This window comes from Pristiophorus japonicus, chromosome 25 (genome assembly GCF_044704955.1).
Source record: "Pristiophorus japonicus isolate sPriJap1 chromosome 25, sPriJap1.hap1, whole genome shotgun sequence".
Classification (NCBI taxonomy): Eukaryota; Metazoa; Chordata; class Chondrichthyes; family Pristiophoridae; genus Pristiophorus; species Pristiophorus japonicus.
The window spans coordinates 24,336,488-24,345,318 of NC_092001.1; the positions used below are offsets into that span (position 1 = coordinate 24,336,488).

Genomic DNA, 8,831 nt, shown 5'->3' on the forward strand with positions numbered 1-8,831 from the left:
GTTGCCCACATCTTCCCTCGTGACTTGTCTTACACCATGGGCTTGGATATTTACTGACTGCACGCCCTGATTTCCAGTGGATTTCATGCAGTCACACAGACTTCGTGCAATCAAAAATATATAGATTAAGAAACAATTATTTATTTATTTAAATCAAATCTAATTCAATTTTTTGCAGTAAAATTGTAAATGTATTTATTTTCTTATTATGATAAATATATATATGGTTTAAATTGTCTTTTTGTCTGGGTTGGTTTTACTTCCCTCCCTCTTTCCTGCTTATATATCACCTGTCGCTTCAACAACATCCCAGCCCCGCGTGGTCCTGAGACCCGCGCTCACTCACGCACAGCACAATTGCAATCAGGAATGATAGAAATCCCACTTTATTGTATTGAAAGGGAACTGCTGTCAGTGAAGGGCCATTCTGCAGCTGTGTCAGAGGGATGTGCTTCCTGTCCAGGATCGTTCGGTGTCTGTTTCAACGGGATGGTTGTCAGTTCCGGTTCCCGGGATGGCGGGACTGACCTATGAAGAAAGACTGGATCAACTGGGCTTGTATTCACTGGAGTTCAGAAGAATGAGAGGGGATCTCATAGAAACATTTAAAATTCTGACGGGGTTAGACAGGTTAGATGCAGGAAGAATGTTCCCAATGTTGGGGAAGTCCAGAACCAGAGGTCACAGTCTAAGGATATGGGGTAAGCCATTTAGGACCGAGATGCGGAGGAACTTCTTCACCCAGAGAGTGGTGAACCTGTGGAATTCTCTACCACAGAAAGTTGTTGATGCCAATTCACTAAATATATTCAAAAAGGAGTTAGATGAGGTCCTTCCTACTTGGAGTATCAAGGGGTATGGCGAGAAAGCAGGAATGGGGTACTGAAGTTGAATGTTCAGCCATGAAATCATTGAATGGCGGTGCAGGTGAGAAGGGCCGAATGGCCTACTCCTGCACCTATTTTCCATGTTTCTATGTTTCCATCAATTGCCCCTTAAAGACGTATTTTCTCATAATCTGGATCATCCTGTATATTTAAAAAGGAGTGCGATTTCAGCTGCGATAACCGAATTGTTAAACTGTTGTGTTTCAAGCAACATTGACGTTGCATGTGTCCGTGCACATCCATATCGCAGCGCATCTATTCATTACTCAAAATATACTCATGTTTTCCGATATGCACTCCTTGATGTAACCCTTGTCCCAAATTTGCTCTCAATATAAAAAACAACAAATTTGGTGCCGATGGCAGTGGCCGCGTGGCCTAATGGACAAGGCGTCTGACTTCGATTGTAACTGTGATGTTATTAGAAGATTGCAGGTTCGAGTCCTGCCGCGGTCAGCTAACTCGCCGCGTGAAATTTTATTTTCTTTGTTTTGATTCTGCCTCAAAACCAACCATCTCGGACAGTCACTCACCTGAAGTAAAGGAAGGCTGTTTGCTTTAAGAAACTAATAGCACATTTTCATCACTGTCGATCTGGTTCCACGGCCAGAAAAAGCGGTGAAGTAGACTTTCGTGCACATTATTTCTGTTTGAATTCAAAAAGTAGGGGATGGGTGTCTGACTTTGTAGCAAATAGGAGACAAGGTGACTGAGAGGTTCAGGCAATGGACTGCTGATCCAGTATGCCCCCAGCTTCGTCGTTATTGTGTTGAACAATTTCCCCTCGTTTTTTTTCGTCAATCACATTTAACCTCATTGCCAAATTCACCTTTTACTGACAAGGATGCAGCTCGTTGGTGAAGTAATGTCTCAAAAAATAATCACTTCAACAAAGGGAAAGCATTAGCAGGACGATGGCGAGGGGGACTTATGAGATCGGTCTCTGAGAGACAGCACAGGCACGATGGGCCGAATAGCAAGCTAACGTCAGAATCTGAGAGCTACGTCCCTCACTGTCGGCGGCTCGTTGTTCTAGGGGTATGATTCTCGCTTTGGGATTTTAATAATTGAAATGCGAGAGGTCCCGGACGAGCCCTGCCAACTTTTAGTCAAAAAACCCCTTCTCAGCAGATCGACATGTGAGAAAACTGACATGTTTCAAATTAAAACGTGTGATTGCACTCCGTTATTCACACAGAGTCCAACAATCCTGGAGATTCCCAGGAGCAAATTGAAACTCACCGAACTGAGTAACTTTCATGTATCTCAGATGCACTCGCCTCTGTGTTTCATTGGACAACCTAAACCCGGGTTTGATTCCGGCCAATACTTGATCAGTATATCGCCCTTTCTGCACGCATGAGCTCACCTCCATTGGTATAAGCATACATTCAGCGTCAATCTCAACTTCAACGTGAAACAGACTCTGCCCTGAATATGAGTGCGTCCTGTTTCTCTAGCGCTGAAAAGGTATGAGAAGCTGGCTTTGGATTTAGTCCCTTGGCTGCCGAATTTAAACCGTACAGGAAATCAATCCGGGGTGGCCAGGCCGCCTGGTCTGATTAAAAGGCGTTCAAACCCTACATTCTAGGCATGTTATAGTGTTCTGGCCTCAACATTCGGTTCAACGTATCGGATCATAAGCATCGCTCCCATTGTCTGCTAATGGTTCTGCTGTTCCCACTAACACCTCCTCTTGTCCATCCTTTGTTACTTTATTGCCCGCTTACCACCCACTTTGCCTTTTCGCATTGTGCCATTTATTATTCAATCACTCCTACGCTCCACTGTATCACAGACATTCCCTTTTGTCCTTCCTCGCTGCCTATTTTTTTGCAGGCGCTATTTTCGTGGAAAAAAATCTGTAAACTTTACATTTTTCTTAAAATATCGGAATGATCATCTGACTGAACGTGAGCCCGGGATCTTCATCCACAGAATGTTCACGACCTGCTGAGTTTTCGAGAATTCTTGTTTTTGTTCATTGTGTTTCTGTATCCCTTTTAAGGTGATGTGCTGGTCTGCCGGGGGTCATTCTCTGTATCTCCAAAATGGTGTGCTATCAGTCTCGTATCATTATGTATCTGTTTAAAAGGAATGTGCCGTCTGTCCCGGATTTCAAATTTCAAATTTCAAAAACTGCCTTTGGAGGTTGCAGGAATTTTAGTTTGTTGGTGTGTTTGTGAAAGTGAGGGAGTGCTTGCAAACATTCTGTGCGATCTTACTGTGCATTTCATGTCATGGGAGGAAAAATGCATTACATGCAACTCGAAGCCACACTGATTTGATTCAACACGCATTCGGGGACTGCCGGACAGGGGAAGAATCTGCTGTGGGATTTTGCTATTCCACATCTGAAAGAAGGCATTTTATATAAGTTAGAAACGTAGCGATTTTAGCGAGAGCTTGCGGATGGGCTGTGTGACATGATGAGCTCCTTCCCCCTTATTTTCAAATCCAAATCAAATCAAGACAAGACAAGACATGACTGACTGACTGACTTTGTTTATGTAAATATATGTGTAAATATTTATATATGCGTATATTTACACACATTCCCTACTTTTTAACTTTCACAATAAATGTGCTTTTTCTGTTCTGCCTAAATTGGCTCTATTACATTTGACCTATTTCACAGCACACGCAGCTTCTGTCTGATCCTGCAGCAAGGCACTCGCGACTTTAAAAGATCGCATTTGTTGCCCACATCTTCCCTCGTGACTTGTCTTACACCATGGGCTTACTGTGTTTGGATATTTACTGACTGCACGCCCTGATTTCCAGTGGATTTCATGCAGTCGCACAGACTTCGTTCAATCAAAAATATATAGATTAAGAAACAATTATTTACTTATTTAAATCAAATCAAATTCAATTTTTTGCAAAAAAATTGTAAATTTATTTATTTTCTTATTATGATTAATATATATATGTTTTAAATTGTCTTTTTGTCTGGGTTGGTTTTACTTCCCTCCCTCTTTCCTGCTTGTCTATCACCTGTCGCTTCAACAACATCCCAGCCCCGCGTGGTCCTGAGACCGCGCTCACTCACGCACAGCCCAATTGCATTCAGGAATGATAGAAATCCCACTTTATTCTATTGAAAGGGAACTGCAGTTGCTGAAGGGCCATTCTACAGCTGTGTCAGAGGGATGTGCTTCCGATCCAGGATCATTCGGTGTCTGTTTCAACGGGATGGTTGTCAGTTCCGGTTCATCAATTGCCCCTTTAAGACGTATTATCTCATAATCTGGATCATCCTGTATATTTAAAAAGGAGTGTGATTTCAGCTGCGATAACCGAATTGTTACACTGTTGTGTTTCAAGCTACATTGACGTTGCCTGTTTCCGTGCACATCCATATCGCAGCGCATCTATTCATTACTCAAAATATGCTCATGTTTTCCGATATCCACTCATTGATATAACCCTTGTCCCAAATTTGCTCTCAATAGTAAAAACAACAAATTTTGTGCCGATGGCACCAGCCGCGTGGCCTAATGGATAAGGCGTCTGACTTCGATTGTAACTGTGATGTTATCAGAAGATTAATGGTTCGAGTCGTGCCGCGGTCAGCTAACTCGTCACGTGAAATTTTATATTCTTTGTTTTGATTCTGCCTCAAAACCAACCATCTCGGACAGTCACTCACCTGAAGTAAAGGAAGGCTGTTTGCTTCAAGAAGCTAATGGCACATTTTCATGACTGTTGATCTGGTTCCACGGCCAGAAAAAGCGGTGAAGTCGACTTTCGTGCACATTATTTCTGTTTGAATGCAAAAAGTAGGGGATGGATGTCTGACTTTGTAGTAAATAGGAGACAAGGTGACTGAGAGGTTCAGGCAATGGACTGCTGATCCAGTATGCCCCCAGCTTCGTCGTTATTGTGTTAAACATTTTCCCCTCGTTTTTTTTCGTCAATCACATTTAACCTCATTGCCAAATTCACCTTTTACTGACAAGGATGCAGCTCGTTGGTGAAGTAATGTCTCAAAAAATAATCATTTCATCAAAGGGAAAACATTAGCAGGACGATGGAGAGGGGGACTCATGAGATCGGTCTCTGAGAGACAGCACAGGCACGATGGGCCGAATAGCAAACTAACGTCAGAATCTGAGAGCTACGTCCCTCACTGTCGGCGGCTCGTTGGTCTAGGGGTATGATTATCGCTTTGGGATTTTAATAATTGAAATGCTTGAGGTCCGGGACGAGCCCTGCCAACATTTAGTCAAAAAAACACTTCTCAGCAGGTCGACATGTGAAAAAACTGACTTGTTTCAAATTAAAACGTGTGATTGCACTCCGTTGTTCACACAGAGTCCAAAAATCCTGGAGATTCCCAGGAGCAAAGTGAAACTCACCGAACTGAGTAACTTTCATGTATCTCAGATGCACTCGCCTCTGTGTCTCATTGAACAACCTAAACCCGGGTTTGATTCCGGTCAATACTTGATCAGTATATCGTCCTTTCTGCACGCATGAGTTCACCTCCATTGGTGTAAGCATACATTCAGCGTCAATCTCAACTTCAACGTGAAACAGACTCTGCCCTGAATATGAGTGCGTCCTGTTTCTCTAGCGCTGAAAATATATGAGAAGCTGGCTTTGGATTTAGTCCCTTGGCTGCCGAATTTAAACCTTACAGGAAATCAATCCGGGGTGGCCAGGCTGCCTGGTCTGATTAAAAGGCGTTCAAACCCTACATTCTTGGCATGTTATAGTGTTCTGGCCTCAACATTCGGTTCAACGTATCGGATCATAAGCATCGCTCCCATTGTCTGCTAATGGTTCTGCTGTTCCCACTAACACCTCCTCTTGTCCATTCTTTGTTGCTTTATTGCCCGCTTACCATCCACGTTGCCTTTTCGCATTGTGCCATTTATTATTCAATCACTCCTACCCTCCACTGTATCAAAGAGATTCCCTTTTGTCCTTCCTGCCTGCCTATAATTTCCAGGCGATATTTTCGTGGAAAAAATCTGTAAACTTTACCTTTTTCTTAAAATATCGGAATGATCATCTGACTGAGCGTGAGCCCGGGATCTTCATCCACATATTGTTCACGACCTGCTGAGTTTTACAGAATTGTTTGTATTTGTTCATTGTGTTTCTGTATCCCTTTTAAGGTGATGTGCTGGTCTGCCCGTGGTCATTCTCTGTCTCTCCAAAATGGTTGCTCTCAGTATCGGATCATTATGCATCTGTTTAAAAGGGATGTGCTGTCTGTCCCGGATTTCAAATTTCAAATTTCAAAAACTGCCTTTGGAGGGTGCAGGATTTTTAGTTTGTTGGTGTGTTTGTGTAAGCGAGGGAGTGCATGCAAACATTCTGCGCGATCTTACTGTGCATTTCATGTCATGGGATGAAAAATGCATTATATGCAATTGAATCCACACTGATTTGATTGGACACGCATTCGGGGACGGCCTGACTGGAGAAGAATCTGCTGTGGGATTTTGCTATTCCACATCTGAAAGAAGGCAAATGACATAAGTTCGAAACATAGCGATTTTAGCGAGAGCTTGCGGAGGGGCTGTGTAGACATGATGAGCTCCTACCCCCTTATTTTCAAATACAAATCAAATCAAGACAAGATAAGACAAGATATGACTGATTGACTGACTTTGTTTATGTAAATATATGTAGAAATATTTATATATGTATATTTACATACATTCCCTACTTTTTAACTTTCACAATAAATGTGCTTTTTCTGTTCTGCCTGCATTGGCTCTATTACATTTGACCTCTTTCACAGCACACGCAGCTGCTGTCAGATCCAGCAGAAAGGCACTCGCGACTTTAAAAGATCGCCTTTGTTGCCCACATCTTCCCTCGTCGCTTGTCTTCCACCATGGGCTTACTGTGTTTGGGTATTTACTGACTGCAGCCCTTGATTTCCAGTGGTGTTCATGCAGTCGCACAGCCTTCGTTTAATCAAAAATATATAGATTATGAAACAATTATTTATTTATTTAAATCAAATCAAATTCACTTTTTTGCAATAAAATTGTGAAATTATTTTTTTTCTTATTCTGATAAATATATAGATATTTTAAATTGTCTTTTTGTCTGGGTTGGTTTTACTTCCCTCCCTCCTTCCTGCCTGTCGATCACCTGTGGCATCAACAACCGTCCCAGCCCCGCGTGGTCCTGAGCCCCACGTTCACTCAGGCACAGTACAATTGCCTTCAGGAATGAGAGAAATCCCGCTTTATTCTTTTAAAAGTGAACTGTGTCAGTCAAGGTTAATTCTACATCTTTGTAATAGGGATGTGCTTGCTGTTCAGGCTCATTCGTTGTCTGCTTAAACCGGATGGTTTTCAGTTCTGGTTCACAATTTGCCCCTTTATGACGTATTTTCTCATAATCCTGTTCATTCTGTGTAGTTTTAAAAGGAGTGTGATATCAGCTGCGATGACCGAATTGTTAAACTGTTGTGTTTCAAGCTACATTGACGTTGCCTCTGTCCGTGCACATCCATATCGCAGCGCATCTATTCATTACTCCAAATATGCTCATGTTTTACTACATCCATTCCTTGCAATAACGCTTTCCCCAAATTTGCTCTCAATATAAGAAACAACAAATTTTGAGCCACTGGCAGCTGCCGCGTGGCCGAATGGACAAGGCGTCTGACTTCGATTGTAACCACGATGTTATCAAAAGATTACAACTTCTAGTGTTAACACAGTCAACTAACTCGCAGCGTGAAATGTTCTATTCTTTGTTTTGATTCTGCCTCAAAATCAATCATCTCGTACTGTCACTCACCTGATGTAAAGGAAGGCTGTTTGCTTTAAGGAGCTAATGGCATATTTTCATCACTGTCGATCTGGTTGCACGGGCAGAACAGGCGGTGAAGTAGACTTCATTGCACATTATTTCTGTTTGGATGCAAAAAGTAAGTGATGGATGTCTGACGTTGCTGTAAATAGGAGACGACGTGTCCGAAAGGTCCAGGCGATGGACTGCTGATCCAGTGTGCTCCCACCCTCGTCGTTATTGTGTTAAAACTTTGATCCCTCTGATTTTTTTTTTCAATCTCATTTAACCTCATTGCCAAATTCATCTTTTACTGACAAGGATGCAGCTCTTTGGTAATGTAATGTCTAAAATTAATAATATATTCATCAAAGGGAAAACATTAGCAGGACTATGGAGAGGGAGACTCATTCGATCGGTCTGAGAGTCAGCACAGGCATGATGGGCCGAATAGTAAACTACCGTCAGAATCTTAGAGCTGCGCACCTCGTAGTCGGCGGCTCGTTGTTCTCGGGGTATGATTCTCACTTTGGGATTTTCAAAATTGAAATGCGAGAGGTCCCGGGTTCAAATCCCAGACTATCCCTGCCAACTTTTAGTGAAAGAACCGCTTCTGAGCTGGTCGACATGTGAGAAAACGGGCATATTTCAAATTAAAACGTGTGATTTCGCTCCTTTGTTCCCACAGCGTCCAAATCCTGGAGTTTCCCAGGAGCAAAGTGACACTCACCGAACTGAGTAAAGCTAAAGTTTCTCAGATGTACTCGGCTCTGTATCTCATTGGACAACCTAAACCCGTGTTTGGTTCCGGCCAATACTTGATCAGTATATCCTCATTTCTGCACGCATGAGCTCACCTCCATTGGGATAAGCATACATTCGGCGTCCACCTGTACTTCAACGTGAAACAGACTCTGCCCTGAATAAGAGTGCGTCCTGTTTCTCTAGTGCCGAAAAGATATGAGAAGCTGGCTTTTGAATTAGTCCCTTGGCTGCCGAATTCAAACCGTACAGGAAATCAATCCGGGCTGGCCAAACTGCCTGGTCTGATTAAAAGGCGTTCACACCCTATATTTCAGGCATGTTATAGTCTTCTGGCCTCAACATTAGGTTCAGCGTATCGGATCGTACGCACTGCTCCCATTGTCTGATAATGGTTCTGCTGTTCTCACGAACACC

General features: G+C 42.7%; 1 non-coding gene across 1 annotated transcript; it reads left to right on the plus strand.

Annotated features, from left to right (window-relative positions):
* Positions 1 to 1,254: 1,254 nt before the first annotated feature.
* trnar-ucg (transfer RNA arginine (anticodon UCG)) lies at positions 1,255 to 1,343 on the plus strand. The gene is given in 2 exon segments: positions 1,255 to 1,291; positions 1,308 to 1,343. It is a non-coding gene; the product is annotated as a tRNA-Arg (tRNA).
* Positions 1,344 to 8,831: the final 7,488 nt, after the last annotated feature.